We start from the raw sequence: 17,536 nt of genomic DNA on the forward strand, positions 1-17,536 counted from the left end.
AATGGCAACCTTTTCGTATGGCTATCAGTGTTGGCAATATTTTCACGATTTCACAAGTGAATGTAGTCTCGCTCAACTGCGCTGAGCCCGGTTCACAAAAGTCGTCATTCCACATCTCAGCAAGTAGGCAGACAATTGATTCTGACAATTGCTGCGGCGGAGTTTATGAGCAGCTGCTCATTGGCGCCAATCACTGCAGTTGGATTATATATATATGTATATAATAGATTTTGTGTGTAGATGTGTATATACATAACTAGTCATTGCCGCAGTAGTCATTGGACAGACGCGCAGCGGGTCGTACCCTGCAATGGGAAGTAAAAAACAATGAACTGTACCTATAAGAATTTAAGAACCCCTTGATTCTGCTATGAGAAAACATTGTCTCGAGTGTGTGCGATAATAAAACTTATCAAACTGCAGTTATTTTTAAATAAAGACATTGGAGTTTATTATTTCCATCGAACCCTCCCCATATTTAATTTGAAAAGAGAATTGAAAAGGCAACAATTTTGAATTCGTTTCGAAAACGATTAAATGTAAATAGGACTCAATTACGTGAGCAGTGTGTTTATTCACCACTCAATAACGAATAGTTTTAATCAAATAAACTCTAAGGTTGCAGTAATAAAACACATGTGGAGGTTATTGTCATGAAAAACGTGCTATAGTCGAGCCACACCCACATTCTCCATTCAAGGAGCCAATAACAATTAGATGCATCTCAAGGCCAAGGAGAACGAATGACAATTTGCCTGTATGGCAAATGCTAACTACATAACTGATTTCATAATACAACTGAACCCTCTTGAGTTGAATAGTTTACGGTTTTAGAGGAAAGCCTAAATGGAGACCGGATTTATACGCGCATGACAAAGACATGTAATGAATAGAAGTGAGCCGTCCGATACCTACTGCAACGTGACAGAAAAACTTTTTTGCTATGCTCAGAAGTATATGTAATTGCATTCGTTTTTTAAAATATCTAATTTCTGATTGTGGACGAAAAATAGTGAAATTTTAATTATGAGTAAGTGTAGGATGACTGCTTCGAAATCATACGCAGGAATTGTTCTACGGTTATTTTTGTGTAAAAGTAGCATTCGTTTAAAGCATTGCTGCTGGATATGAGTCCAATTAAATTTTCGTTTGCTGTATATACAACTAAGATCAATTATTTAAATATCCATCTAGTGACGTGGCTTACACAAGACAAAATTAAGGCATGTCATCGGAATACAACGCGAGCACTTAGTCCAAATGAGGTCGAAAGGATTGAAAGACTGCGACTGTGTCGACTTTAGGACGTGGACAAGATTTAGCACAAACGGATTTCAGAATGCTCGCTCTTCGTAGCAAGAAATTCTTTTCAGGCTTGTCAGAGTATATACAGAAAATAAATAGTAATCCTGACAAAATTTTATAATTTTTAACTTCCCGCTAAGAAAATTGAAAATTTTCTAAAAATTGGGAAGATATTGGTTTCACCCCATTTTGCAAAAATCGAGTTCTCAACAGATCTCGACGTTTTGAGGGTCGAGGAAGCTTCCCCGAACATTTCTACGATGATGTCCGTATGTCTGTATGTATGTGTGGATGTATGTGTGTGTGTGTGGATGTATGTGACCCTCTTATAACTTTTAAACGGCTCATTCCAAAGGGTTTCATTGCACTTGAATTTCGTGTGAGTTTGGACCCAATCGGACCAGTAGATTTCGAGAAATCTCAAAAATAAAAATTTTGAAAAATCGTTTTTTTCGAATTTCTTCCAAACGACTTGACCGATCAACACCAAAAACTAATCAGTTCTAAACCTTGAAAAAACACATCGTTTGCCGCAAATCGTCGAAATCGGTTGATTTACTTGCGAGATATTGAAAACGAAAAATTTCGAAGAGCTCCAAAGCAGTGAAAAAAGCGAAATTTGAACGTTAGCGTATGAAATTAGCGGGAAGTTGCAGGGATGGCCCTTAAGGCCAACCGTTTTCCACATTTTTTTTAGGGGTTCCCATCCAAAATATATGGTATGAGATTGGCGATAATGTGAATGTTCAGCCAATACAAAATTTATAACGGTGGAAATACGATTATATTATATAGGAAGAAGACGAAGATAGGCGAAGTTCCGACAAATAATTTTAGACAATTTTCGCTTGGAAATAAGCAAATATGTTTGTAGACACCGCATCGCCAAACCACCGTATCCACCCCTTCAATATTATCGTCAGTTTAATTGTAGTGCACTTATAATCAAAATAGTAAAAACTTTTTGTTACCCATCTTCACCACTAACTTAACAATAACACTGAAAATAAGATTTTTCTTACTCAAGAACACTATAACTAGACAAATAATGCCTATTACATCTACAACACCAAAAAACAACACATAAGTATGTACGTTAGTTAGAAGCGTCGATTGTGGAAACTTACCAAGCAGTGGCATAGAATTTATTCTCGCGAGAATTGATAAGCACAACAAGAACTTTCGCAATTTGAGCTGGTAATATTCATAAGCACAACATAAATATTTAACTTGCCACAAACACTAGATGTACGACCACCCACATACATACGTATCTAAATATTTCAAACTCTTCAAACAACAATACGAACACTTTCATTGTAATTCATTGTACCAAGTCAGTGCAACGGAACAATATTCGAAGATATTATATAGATCGGACTACAATAGCATATAGCTGCCATACAAACTGACCAATCAAAAATCAAGTTATTTTATAAAATATGTCTATACACAGTTGACAGCTATGTTCCGTACTTTACGAGAAAATATATATTATAGTCTGCTGATTATTTTGACTTGGGGTTCATACTGTTCACAAGGTACTTTGTAACTACTTCTTTTACTACTGGGATAATAAAACTTCGTAAATATCGACCGCATATAGCTACAAAGGCAAATGTCAAGTAGCCAAGTATCTTAGAAATGCCAAAAAACAAAGCCCGAGCGATTACGAGTTTATAATAAACTTTGAAGGCTGCGACATTGGCAGATCTTGCACCAGCTAAAGCTAATTATCACATTCAGTATTTAGCACTAATTTTATGATTATTATTATACTAAGCGCGTGTAACTTTTCCCCTGTGTGAATTAAGTTGGCAAGAGTGTGCTTGGTAAATTATGCTTGTCTTCGTTGTCTGTACTAGAAGATTAATAAAAACTTTTGTTTATAAACATTTAATTTTCTAGGTAACAATCCTTTATTAAAAACAGAGGAGGTCACGTGCCCAAGAGTTCGACGTGACGATCACATCTTTAGTGACAAAGGATCGTATAAATTTACCTTCGTAACATATAAAACTAGGACTTATAAATCAATTAGACTTATATGTGTGTACCACCCCATTTATCATAAATGCTGTTATGCCTTGTTATAGTAGGTAGTTTTTATACTAAAGAGAAACTACCCCAAAGAATGGACAGTTAATAGTCAAGCACTCCAGGAAATTTCATTCTATGAAACTAAAACCGAGCTTATACTGGAGTACATACATTGTAGTCTCTAGGAATTGCTAGTATCGATCTCTGGGTACAAAATTAATGACGATAATGAGATGACTGACGACCTAAGCAAGCGGTGGTAACTAAGCCGATGGTACCTTATCCTTTTTTCGCAGTGGGTCTAATCACGCTCAGGAAAGAAGACTGCTACCCCTGCAATCCCTGGCTGCAAATATCTTGGCTTTGCCAAAGCATACAACCTGAAAAGTTTCAAAAAGATAAACATCCTCCCAAGAGACAAACTAACACAACTTGACCATTATATACTGGTGAAAAAAATATGAAAATTTCACAAAATAAGGATCAGCTCGACAGATACTGACGGTTCTACAGACCCTAAAGAATCTACTGCTTGATTGCCCTTCACTTGCAGTTGAAAGCCCACGTCACTTCCATTAGCCCAGATGCGTTACTAAAAATTCCTAATGTGACTGTGTTAGATTAACTTTATGTGATAACAGTGGAAGGCTCAATAGACCACAGGTCGGAGTACATATATTATGGTTTAAGTTTTGATGTACCCTAAAAAGATATTTGAATAGCCGATAGTAAAATTCTCTTTCATATTCAAATAATTTGTTATTGAAGAGACATTCCATTGATGCTATTGAGTGCAGAAGTGGGTGATTAGGAAGAAACCGCTAGTATAGTGATATAAGGTAGAAACAACAATATTAACTACCTACTGGCCAACATTATGAATTAGTCAGCTCTATGCAATCCACTATTCACACAAGTATATTAAGTTTGCCACGAAGGTTGTAATACCTAGAAGTAAACGTCGGACACCCTTTTAAATATATGTATGTATTAATTATGAGCGTGATCAGCTGAGTTTATTTAGCCATGTCTGTCTAGTCACTCAGTATTCGAGATATCGATCTGAAATACTGCAGACCTCCTTTTCTTTCCAAGAAGCTGCTCATTTGTCTTAGCCGCCAATATCAAAATACTATAGCATATAGGTAACATACCAATTGAAGGATCATAATAAAGTTTTTGTAAGGAAAACTTTTTTATTTGACAAGATATCTACGAAATTTTGTACGGATTATTATCTAAAGAACTTCATTATATCTGAATAATTTTTCACACGAAAAGATTTACTCTTACAAGAGGAGTTTAAAGGAAAAGGTGAATAATTATTTTTATCGGGCTGTGTACATTCGATTATCGATATTTTTTGTTTTTGTTATAATCGGACATATATGTTTATCATGTGCTTGTATTAGGAGTCAATTTCGGTGTGTTCTTCGATTTTTGACTTTTGAAAGAAATGTATCAAAGAATATGTATTACATTTTACGTTAAAAATGAAATAAAGTGCTCCAAGGCACTTGAAATCTTGACTGTGGCATACCGTGAGTCCACTTTGTCTCAAAAAAGTGTTTATAAGTGGTACAAGCGCTTTACAGAAAGCCGGCAAAATGTTGATGCCGATAAGCATTCTGGAGGTGCGACCACGTCAATAAGTGAAGAAAACATCGAAACTGTAAAAAAAAAATTCTTGAAAATCGTCGAATCACCATTAGGGAAGTTGCAGAGGATGCTGGTATATCAATCGGCTCATGCCATTCAATTTTCTCGAACATTTTGAGCATGAAACGTGTGGCGGGGAAGTTTGTTCCGAAATTGCTCAATTTTGAATGAATGACGTCAACAACGATCCACGAACCATGTTCACCAGATTTAGCTTAAAACTGAAGAAACCAATGAAAGGAAAGCGTTTTGCAACAGTTGATGAGATCAAGTCAGAATCGAAGCAAGAGCCATACCAAAAAGCGCATTTCAAAAGTGCTTCGAGGATTAGAAAAAGCGTTGACACAAGTGTATTATATCCGAGGGGGACTACTTTGAAGGGGACAAAATAGTTTCTGATGAATAAATAAGTACTTTTCAAAAAAATTCAAAATTCACCTTTTGCTTTGAACACACCTCGTACACATCACCCGCTTTAAGACTTAAAAAGTACTTTTGCAAATTTTAAATTATTAGTGGCTAAGTCCCTTTTAAAGTAGTTTTGTAGGTGATCCAACTAATATCCTGATGTAACTAAAAATGTACAAAAATGCACTGCAACGGCATTTTGTCAGCCGGGTACGCCTACTCGTAGAATCCTATAAGAACCGGTGTCGGCAGCCACATGAATGGCGCCGTTGAAAACGTGCATAAAAATTGCATTAACGCGAATGCAAAACTGTCATTGCATATCAACGTGGCGCAAATGGAGCGCAGCTATGGAACATGGCGTATACGTAACATGTTAGCGAGTGCCAAGCTGACGAACTGACTGCAACGCACAATTGCTCTACAAGTGATGAATGTCAAATCAGAGAAAATGTCAATAGTGCATTTTAACAAGCACACGTGCCATCAACAACAAAAATAACTTTATGGAAAAATGAGTCGGCAGCAACAGCAATAACGATAAAGTCAAACGGCGTTGCAACACAATATGTAAAATGTGTTTAACGAACTGCGTGCATTCGGCTATCACTGCTTACAGCTGCATTCCTTGTCAATTGCGCATTTGTAGCTGCCTGCCATGGCACGTCTCTCCGCTCTGTCTCCATAGTGGTTTAACTGCCATGACCTGTCAAATTCGCAGTAGTTTGAATTTTTGCCTAACATGCTGCCAGCTTTCGAATCGAAGGCACGTTAATATAGACAAAAATATGTAGGACGACAGGGTTTCGATAATATTTACATGTATGTGTTCAAAGACATGCGATTTCAGTTGCAAATCCGTTTTGTTACTGCACTTCTCACTACTTATTCAGGCACTCAATCAATCACATTTCTATTTGAGGTGCTGACTGTCATTGAAAGCATAATCTTTTATTTGCAATTTACAGCGTAAGGTATGTGTAAGCCCTTAGTACACCTCAAAACTCACTCACTTAGGGCGACTATAAAATTGGCTTAAACTACAATTCAATGAAAACCTCCTATTTGTGAACGAACACAAATATTAAGCGTAGTCTTTTTATGATATCATTACCTGTTAATATATCACTTTGAAGCACGTAATTTTTTTGCAATAACTAGAACTTAGCTTTCAGTTTTTCATGTCGCTCAAAATACTAATAAAAGCGATTATCTAGACCCAGTGACTTCACCACTTTCTTAGTTTAGTATTTTCTGTAAACATCTATTTTTAGTAAACAAAATTAAATTTTTATTAAATATTTTTTCGGTGCTGCCAGCTCTTCATGCGACAATAACGTAAGCGAAAAAAATCAAATTTTTCAGAAGAAGGTTTTTTAAAGTATAAATCAATGTTGGTTGACAAATTTTAATGCAACTCGAAACACAGTATATCTAAGATGTTACATACGCAATATACCCGTCTTACGGTTTACCTTGAGTAAAAACTACTATTTTTATCGCTTACGTTATTACGCTAAATGAATTTCATACAATTTTACTTTTATGTTTGTCAATTCCTTTTTTTATTAAACTCCAAGAATTATAACAGCAGTATTAAATATTTAAACATATAAACCGAAAATATCTTTAATCATCTTCATCAGTTTATTTTAAAGAGTCTTCCTCTTGTATAGGTTTGTGAATACTTAGGTATTTATATTGAAACTCTTTTGGAATACTTTTTTATCAAAAAGTGCCCTTAAATCATTAAATTTATTTAATGATATTTATAATTATTATTTTAAATATAAATACGAAGGAGTTTGATCTAAGTCAATAGTGAAACATTTCCAATTACTTCCTCCAGATAATTGTACTTTAAAACAAGTAAGAAACGGCTAAGTTCGGATTTAACCGAACATTTTATACTCCCGCAAAGTCAAATGGTATACTCGTTTTAGATTTATTTGTGGATCTTGCCGCCTTGTTCTATGTTGACCCATATTTTCGGTAGAAGGTCAACTATCGGCACTGGGGTCCACATATTCAGTACCTAGGGGCTTGAACAGTTTTGGTCTCATTTAGATAATTTTTGGTCACAAGGTAGCATACTTTAAATGTCACGCAAAGTAACACGCCGATGTAATCATTGTTGCTTGATTTGCATACTGGAATGTGAAAAAATCAGGTGGAATTTAAAATAATGTTAGATGGGAAATAGGCGTGGTTGTAATCCGATTTCGAACTATAACATAAAAATATGATAAGAATATTATGTACCGAATTTGGTTAAAATCAGTTAAGCAGATCCCAAGAGATGAATTTTCCCCTCTAATTGAGCGGTGTCACTCCCACTGTGTAAAGTTGGATGCGGTTTCAATAAAGTCATCTCATGCCATCCATTGCATGTCATTTAGTGCTTGATTTAGCGCGCTTTTATTAGTTCTTAACAGTACCGTTATATGGGGAGTGGGCGGCGTTGTCACCCGATTTCACCCGTTTTCACGCCGTCGATAGAGATGCTAAAAACATTAGTTCCCAGTGAATTTTGTTATTATAGCTTTAGTGGTATAGGAGATATGTACATTAAACTTATTAGGGGGCGGGACCACGCCGACTTTAGAAAAAAATTTTAACTGCAGATGCCCTTCCCTAATGTGATCCCGTATATCAAATAAGAGTCTTGTATCTTGTTGTGGATCTTAGTTATGGCAATTTATTTTTTTTTGATTAATGGCGTTTTGTTGGCGTGGCAATGGTCCGATTACGCCCTTCTGCAAGACTAACCGTCTTACGGTACCAAGAAACATGTTTACCAAGTTTCATAAAGATATCTCAATTTTTACTCAAGTTACAGCTTGCATGGACGGACAGACGGACGGACAGACAGTCACCCGGATTTCAACTCATCTCTTCATCCTGATCAGTTATATATTATTTAATGTTGCTGATCGAAGCAAGCTGAATTTAAGCTTTTGCGTTTTGGCAGCAGTATACCAACTTTGTCAGTAATTTTCAATTAAGAAAGTCGTAATATTGTAGATGACCTGATTCATAAGAACGGGGGTTGGTTTGAGCGCACCTTATTATTGTTGTCCACTCACTAGCAGCCCAGACTGTTCGGTTTCGAGTAAATGATTCGATTGTGCTGTGCACAGAATCAACAGGCATCATCGTATGCCCAGGCAACAAGTACGTTATCTTTATCGTTTCAGTGAATTTGGCTGATTTTTAAAAATGGCAACCATGGTAAACAAAGGTTTGTTGCGCAGTATAAACTTATAATTAGGCAGCTTTTCTTTCATCTAAAATCAAAAGATAGTTATAAATAGCTGTGCATGTTTCATTTCAGTGAAACAAAAACGGGACTATGGAAACACATAGTTTACCTACTATGTTAGGATAATTGCACACAAAAAAAATAAGAAAGGGTTAAGTTCGGGTGTAAAATCAACTGAAGAAGCTAAATCTAATATAATAAGTTGATGTGAAAAAGTCAATTAGATGACCGCAATTCAATTGGACCAATACCTAGCCCAATTTCATCATATTGCCACACATTTTTAAGGCAACTTGTTCATTTAATTTTAGCCAATCTAATTGAAAATTGAGAGCATTTGAATTCTAATTCAATTGGCATTCAAATTTTACCATTCAAACTTTGACTTCGATAATGTTTTTCATTAATGTTTAATTACTAATTTCGTGGGTTCAAATTATGAATAAATAACCCCTAATTCAACCCATGCCCAGCATATCCAATGAATTGAAAAAGTCAAATTCTCAGCTTCCTTGGCGCCGATATATTGGTATGACACCAAGTCCGTAGCAACAACTGTTGTGTCATTGAATTTAATTCCTTGATGTCCACATTTTTTGCTGCCAAAATCGCTCTTTCTGCCAGCCATTCAAGATTTTTATAGTTTGTGTGTACACTGGGAACTCGTTATATTGTCAATAAGGCATATGAACGAGCAATGAACATGTCACTTGTACTTTTTCAACAATGGTACAGTCGCGATGCTTAAGCGTTGATATAATCAGCGTACGTTGAACGTAAAAGGAGTAACAGAGTGTCGCCAAATTATTATATACATACCTAAATGACGGATTAGTAAAATTGCCAATGACAATTCAATGATCCCCAATAGCAATCAATGCTTCATTGTACATTACGTTACTGAATAATATCATTAGATCGTTGCACCGTGTACGATGTCGATACAATATATCATCAGTTATCGAATCTTTGTGATTATCCCATAACATTTGTGCTTGGATCGAGAGACATGACATCAGTACTAAATAGTAGACAAATTTGTGTTCCTGTGTAAATTAATGTAGCTGCAGCAAGCATCTTCTAGCAATCCAAGTGCAAGACATGCATCTTTATACGTTGGATACTGTTTTTCATTTCTTTGCGTATATCTTGAAATTACAATAGTCCGGTGATATTACCAACAACAGTCGCAGATAAAAACACTCAGTCTGCCTTGGATTGACTGTATTTACACGATCAAATTATATAAAAATACGCGTAACCCGTTTTCAAGATGCAGAACCAAATGGATACCTTTATGAATTTGGAAACTGAAATTCTATCAAAATCGGTACAGCTGTTTCGGTGGAGTTTGGCAACGAACACCGACAAGTTCAAAAGGTTTGTTAGAATAACGAAAATCAATATATCTAGTATTTTGTAGTTGGGGTAATTCGTAGACTAAGTGTACATATTTTCGGCAATAAACTATAGTATATCCAATATTAATCTGTTAGTTTTTCTAAGATATCTTACATATTGACTGATATGCATGTCATAAGGTCAGCGGAAGTTTGAAAATCTTATATTAGGTATATGAGATATAGGCATAGTATTGGCATAGTATTGACCTGATTTAGATATATTTTGGCAATACAACATACTACTGACAGAATAAAATGCACCCTGGGCTTAAGTAAAGTATCTTACATACCATCACCAACATAAATGTAGTAATATTAACCGGATGTTTTAAAATTCTGTGATTAGTTATATGGGAGCTAAGGCAAGTTTTCACCGGATTTTACTTATTTTAGCACAAAGATACACTATTATAAAAATAAGCTTACTCATTTTTATTGAGATAACTTACAAATTGACCGATATATCCGGTATAAAGTCACCCGGAAAATGAAAGTTCGAAAATCTTTATATTATATATTATATATGGGGCTAAAAGAAGTACCACGTGTACCGGTATAAAATGGGCGTTAAGATACAAATGTGTTGGTAGGGAACATTTTTTGTGAACGAGTCTTAATTTTTTTTTTGTTTGGTTGAATGGAAAATATTGGTTTTTGGTTTCCATTTGAAGAAAATGCTGCAGAGTCGCATTGAGTGGTTGTTGAGGCATATCGTGGTTATGCTCTATAAGAAGCAACATGTAAAAGATGGTTTTAACGGTTCAGAGATAATGGTTTGATGTGAGAAATGAACAAACTGGAAGACCACCAAAAAGTTCGAAGACGGCGAACTGCAAGCAATATTGCATGAAGGTGATACTTGTATCAAAAAAAAAATGGCTACCATGTTGCATAACATACAATTTCAGGCCATTTACACGCTATGGGAAAGATCCAAGAGTGTGGAAAATGAGTGCCACATGAATTGAATGCAAGACAAATTTAAAACCGAAAGAACACTTGTGAAATTTTGCTTCAAATACATGAAAGAAAATCAGTTTTACATCGAATAGACACTGGCGAATCCTAAACATAGAAATTCATGGGTTAATCTGGGACAACCATGAACATCGACTGCAAAAACATATCGATTCGATAATAAGGCAATGCTGTTTGGTGGGGTCAGAAGGGTGTGGTATATCATGTGCTTCTAAAACCTGGTGAAATCGGCATTGATCGAAAAACGACCCAAAAAGGACAGAAGACACGTCAAAGTAATTTTACATCGATAGCTTAAGAACTGAGAGACTAGTTCGCGTATATATAGACAGACAGAGGGACAGACGGACATGGGTAAATCAACTCAGCTCATCAGGCTCATCATTTATATATATATTGTTTCAAACTTCGTAGCAAACTTAATATACCCTGTTCAGGGTAAAAAAATGTAAGATAATTTTATATGCAGCTGACACGTTAATTTATGCTGAGGGAAAACATGATGAAGAGTGTCGAGATAAACGGTTAAGTAATACAGATCTAGTCAGTAGTTGGTTAAAAATGAACAGACTTAAATTTTGTGAAAGGAAGACTAAAACAAGAAAAAACGTTTACTTCGGTTGCACCGAAGCTATAATACCCTTCACAAATACAAAGGCCCCTGAACTTGATTCCGAGCGTTCAATTTGTATGGCAGCTATATGATATAGTGATCTGATCTGACCAATTTCTGCGGAGAATAATTTGTTGCCTTAAGCAAGAACTCGTGTTTAATTTCGTGAAGATACCTCGTCAAATAAAAAAATTTTCCATGCAAGCACTTTACTCCGATCGTTCAGTTAACATGGCAGCTACATGTCATAGTCATCCGATCTATACAATTTCTTCGGCGATTAGATTATTGCCTTTAATAATAATCCATGCCAAATTTTGTGAAGATTCCTCGTCAAATGAAAGAGTTTCCCATACAAGCACTAGATTCCGATTGTTCAGTTTGTATGGCAGCTATATGCTATAGTGGTCCGATATCGGTCGTTCCGACAACTGAACAGCTTCTTTGAGAGAAAAGGACAGGTGCAAAATTTCTGATCGATAGCTTAAAAACTGAAGGACTAGTTTGTATATATACAGACAGACGGACAGACTGACAGACGGACATGGCTAAATCAACTCAGCTCATCATGCTGATCATTTATATATACCTACATTTTATAGGGTCTCCGACGTTTCCGTTTGCTGGGTGTTACAAACTTCGTGGCAAAATTACTTAATATACCCCGTTCAGGGTATAATGATGAAGATAAAATTAATATTAAATGATAAATATAATTGAATATATGAGTAGAACGATTTTTAATATTGCTCTACTATTACATATGCATGCTGCAACCGAACTCAGACGGAAAGGCTTCAAAAATTACCAAACAAGGAAATGAGATTTATATGGCAATGTTGTAAATAGCATCAATTAAAATATAAACTTTAAAATGGTTTAACATCAGAGAAAGACTTGGACTAAGTACTCTTATGGCAGTCCGCAAAGCTAAAAGGAGAATCATAAATATCTGAGTTAAGAAACAACTGTGATTTTAGAAGTAACTATAAACAAAGTGGTTTAAGATAGGATGTTCAATATTCATGTTAGAATCAATTGATTATTGTATTTTATTACTTAAATATTAATTAAATAACTACACATAGCTACTGCAATAATTTTTGAACAAAGTGGATGCCACAACTAACCCGATACCTTTATTGGCTCTCAATTTCTATACTGTGAATTGACAGAATCAAAAGGTAAACATTTTTTATATGAGAAGTAGGCGTGGTTGTAGACCGAATTCGTACACCGTAATATGGGAATGTCATAATATTATAGACCTAACGATCCATCATCCTGCTATTCGTATATAACTTCATAACTATCTCGATTAGTTTTAGGTGATACAAACAACTACAAACAACTTAGGTGAATACAACTATTACGAGTATACTATGTAGCAACATGTTGAGAGTACAAAAAAGGGCATAGCAGGGCACGCCAGCTACAGCTTGTAATAATAATGATAATAAAGGTAACCTACACACTACTTAGCTTGGCAAGCTTATATATTTGTCCATCTATTATATCAAAATTTGTAATTGCCTTACTCTGCATTTACAATAACCCTATTTGTTGTAACTATTTAAATTCTTCCATCCCCTTACTCGTTCTATACATTCACAATAAAATACTAGAGTTAGTCTGCATAAATAAGTTGGAGTTTGATTGTCACCTAGCGCGATTCTGTGATAACTCTTTTATCACTACCGTATGCATACATACCTCTATATAGTATGTGTAAGCGAATCTAATTCGCGCTGGGATTTTCATTAAAATGCAAGCGACATCAAAGGAAACATTGCTATTGCGAAGGGGCCGGTTCATGCTGGTATGCGAAAATGTGTTGATGGTGACAACTGTGACAACATGTGTCCACAGTATAACCACTCATGCATGTAGAAATGCAAATCTACACGTCCATATACATAAGTAAATCAACAATCCAATCAGGTAAAGAGAGCATCGAGACTAAAATTCTCTAAATCAGTGGCTTTAAAGAGAAATTTTAATATAATTTATATCGGTGTTTATAGTAATTTGCTACATGAACTTAATACCAGTAATATAGAAATCCCGACCACTGGATTATATTGAATCGTTAGCCATCTAGCTTAGATTCGAAGAAATTTGTCAATGCTTTATTGGTTCCGTTTCCTACAGGGCAGTCATTTGCAGAGGTGCATGAACTAAAAGTAACTGTATTTCAAACTGTGTGAGTGCGTGTGTGTATGGCTTTTGTGGTATCCTGTGATTTTAGTGATTTTCCACTATTTCAACTGTCCAAGTGCATTCATCTACTGTGACGCAAGCTTTAATTTTTAGTTTTTGTTGAAACAAGGTTTATACACACACACGACAGAGTGAACATTGGCAATGTGTGCGGCGTATTGAACAAAGGCTTTTTTAGTTACTGTACACTTTTTGTAAAATAATACCAAAAACGTAAAGAAATACACACGTTTTTATTATACTGTCAAGAAGCTAAAAGCTAAAGTACTTTAATTGGAATACTTTGAAAATGCTTGAATTATGAAATAAATTTAATATTCCAAATATTATCTCAGTTACGGTTGGGCAAGTATAAGCGAAAATACACTAATCAAATCCGAAATACTACAACCGTCCACTCTATTGTTGATGAAATGCATGTCTGCAGTTTTGGTTTACTGTGGCCTCAGTGGGTTAGGCTTTTTTCAAAAGCTCAAGCCCACAAACGCTCCTTGTTATTGTTGTAGCTTATAAAATATGTACTTATATATGTACATAAAATAGAAGCCCGACAGACGTTGTCCTGTCCCACGTCTTAAATGTGAACTTTTTGAAATTAGCTGTAACAATTAGACCGTTTTGATGAAAATTTTTATTAAAAACTTATTACAATATCTAACGTCATTCATATACATATATTATATTTATCACAATCCGACCAATCGATAGCGTGTCAATATGTATATTAGAATGCTTTCAGAGTTGTTAATTGTAGATGCTGTATTGAATGAAACCTTGAAGTCGTTTTAATTGATTGGGAAAAAGTTGAATCTATTCTACAACGGGTATTTATTCTTAGACAAAAACTGAAGTTATCATAATAACATAGGATTTACAATATTTTTGGTTAATCCTTGAGAGGTATAAACAAATAAATTCGATGGTTTTCCTACTCTCGAGCACGCTATAAATGGCTGTGAGAAAAGCACAGATTTTCTCAATCTAATCCGCAAATCGTCATTGTTTGACTTTGTCAAATTGTTTGTTAATAGTCATCGCAAATGTCAAGCACATGGGTAATTGTAAATGTTTAAACAAAAATGGCGAACCTGAAGGAATCATTGGAATCCGTGGCAGAAGTACAACTTCACCTTGACATTTTCCACTCAAAATAGTGGCTTCAAAAATGTTGCCCATGATTTTTTTAAGACTAATCCTCATTGCTCCATGTGTATTTTTCATAGTATTTTATTTCTACAAAAAATGCAATCCCTTCGCGGAAGAGCAATAAATACAAACAAATTTATTATTTATTTATTTACATATACAAGTATCTTAGTTTTTTATATTGACTATTTCCGTATAGAGTAGCATAGCAGTATGAATGTTTAGACACTATAAGCCATACACATATCAATAGTCTTAATAGTTTAAACTATACTTCTGCTATCTTAGAATCTGATCATCAGTCTGCCGGAATTCTATGTAAAACGTTCTAACATCTGCGATGGTAGCGCAGTCTACCCGATCCAATGTAAAACATTCCAAAATTAACAACTACTTATAAATGAAAAATTAGTTAAATAACATTTTCCAGTGGACCAAATTGTGAATCTAAACCATCCTCGAATTCCATTGAACTAACACAAAAGATTTCATCAAAATCGGTCCTGCAGTCTAGGAGGAGTTCAGTGACATACAAAAGCACACAAGAAATACAAGTATATACATATATAAAGATGATCAGCTGATGAGCTGAATTTATTTAGCCATGAATGTCTGTCTGTCCGTCCGTCTGTCTGTATATACACGAACTAGTCCCTAAGTTTTTAAGCTATCGATCTTAAATGTTTCACCTGTCCTAAAAAGCTGGTGAGGAGCCTTTGTATTTGTGAAGGGTATTATAGCTTCGGTACAACCACGTTATTTCTTGTTTTTTATTCAATGTTACATTTATTTATTTTTATTGTATAGCAAATTGCGGTCTGGAAGGAGAGGTGAGGGAGTGCTTCAATTATCGATTTGGTGGACTGCTGCAATTCATTCAGATTTCTGGGTTTTGTTTTGTACACCTCTTGCTTGACACAACACCATGAAAAAAGTCTGGTGCAGTCAGGTCAGGTGGTTTTGGGGCTAGCGGAAAGTAGAGTTTATTGATATTAATTTGTTTTAAAATTTTCGTTGGAGCTCCGCAATAACCGGTCTGGCTATGTGTGCAGTTGCTCTATCTTGCTAGAACCAAACGCTATTGAAAGGGATATATCTTCAACGCAGTTCTGGAAAAAAAATTCATTCAACATCTTTAAACAACGGTGCCTATTTACAGTTACTTTTATAACGTTTTCTTGAAAGAAGAATGACCCGGCAATATACCTTGATTAAACTGCGCACCACACGGTTACTCGTTCTGGGTGAAGCTCCTTCTGGTGGATTATTTCTGAATTTGATTCACTCCATATACGTCAATTTTACTTGTTTACATTTCCGTTTAGATCACAATGGGCCTCATCAGACATAAAAAGGCAATTTATCAAGTTATTGTCTTCTTCGGCCATTTTAAACATTTTTTGACAAAATTTCAGGGGAATAGGCAAATCTAGAGGGTTTAACCGGCTTGTTATTTGAACTTTGTACGGAAACAGATTTAAGTCATTATGAATTATCCGTTGTAACAACCGTCTACTAACTCCATGTTGCGCCGATAAGTCGAAACTTTGGGATTTGCTTGAATTGACGATGCAACAGCCGCGATTGTTTCTTGAACACGAACATACGGATCTCGATGATACGGTCTTCTTGCGATACTTCCATGTTCGGCAAACATGTTTACCAATCTCATAATGGTCCATCTACTCGGGGTAGTGCCACCAGAATCCCGTCTGAAATCCGATCCTTTGAACGGAAATGACAAATGTAAAGAATGGTACCGCTGCACTCTCCAAACCCTCTTTTCCGTGCTCTAAGCATTCATTAAAAAAAAAAATTAGTAACCTGCCAAATAAAATGAAAAAGATTAAAGTTATTACTAAGAAGTACTGACAATATAACACCATATTACATTTGCAATAACAAGCAGCGAAAAATTGTGTTAAGTGTGTTCCAGTTCACACACGGACCCTTTTGTCGCCCAAAACCAGTTTTTTGTGGGGAAGGGGACGACGAGGAAAGACGAACGGACTGTGCCGCTCATGCTCGGGTGGCACGCATTGTGTTCTTGTTCGTAACAGTTCGCTGCTACGCAATTCAACATTTCTTTTCATTGGCTGCAAATAGCGATCGGTTTCAATTGAATTTGTACGTTATATTAGAATAATAGAATAATAGAAATATTTTGAAAAATTGTGAATAAGAATATATTTAGGGAACTCAAAATTATTTATTTGAAATTTTTAACATTTAGCTTAAATTTTATAATATTATATTATATACATATACAATGGAGTTACTTTTACTTTCTTGTAAATATTTACATAAAATAGTAAGAGGCTTTCATATTTATTTCTTTTAACCATCGAATATCATTTTATTTAAAACAATAATTCAAAATAATTTATGGAAGTCTAATGGAAAGTATGGGGTAAAATTATGGGTTTTTAATACTTCCCGAAAGATATGGAAATTCCCGTCATAAATTTGGCCTAGGAAATATTAGAAGCGGGCATTCAATAC

This window comes from Bactrocera oleae, chromosome 2 (genome assembly GCF_042242935.1).
Source record: "Bactrocera oleae isolate idBacOlea1 chromosome 2, idBacOlea1, whole genome shotgun sequence".
NCBI classification, from domain to species: domain Eukaryota; kingdom Metazoa; phylum Arthropoda; class Insecta; order Diptera; family Tephritidae; genus Bactrocera; species Bactrocera oleae.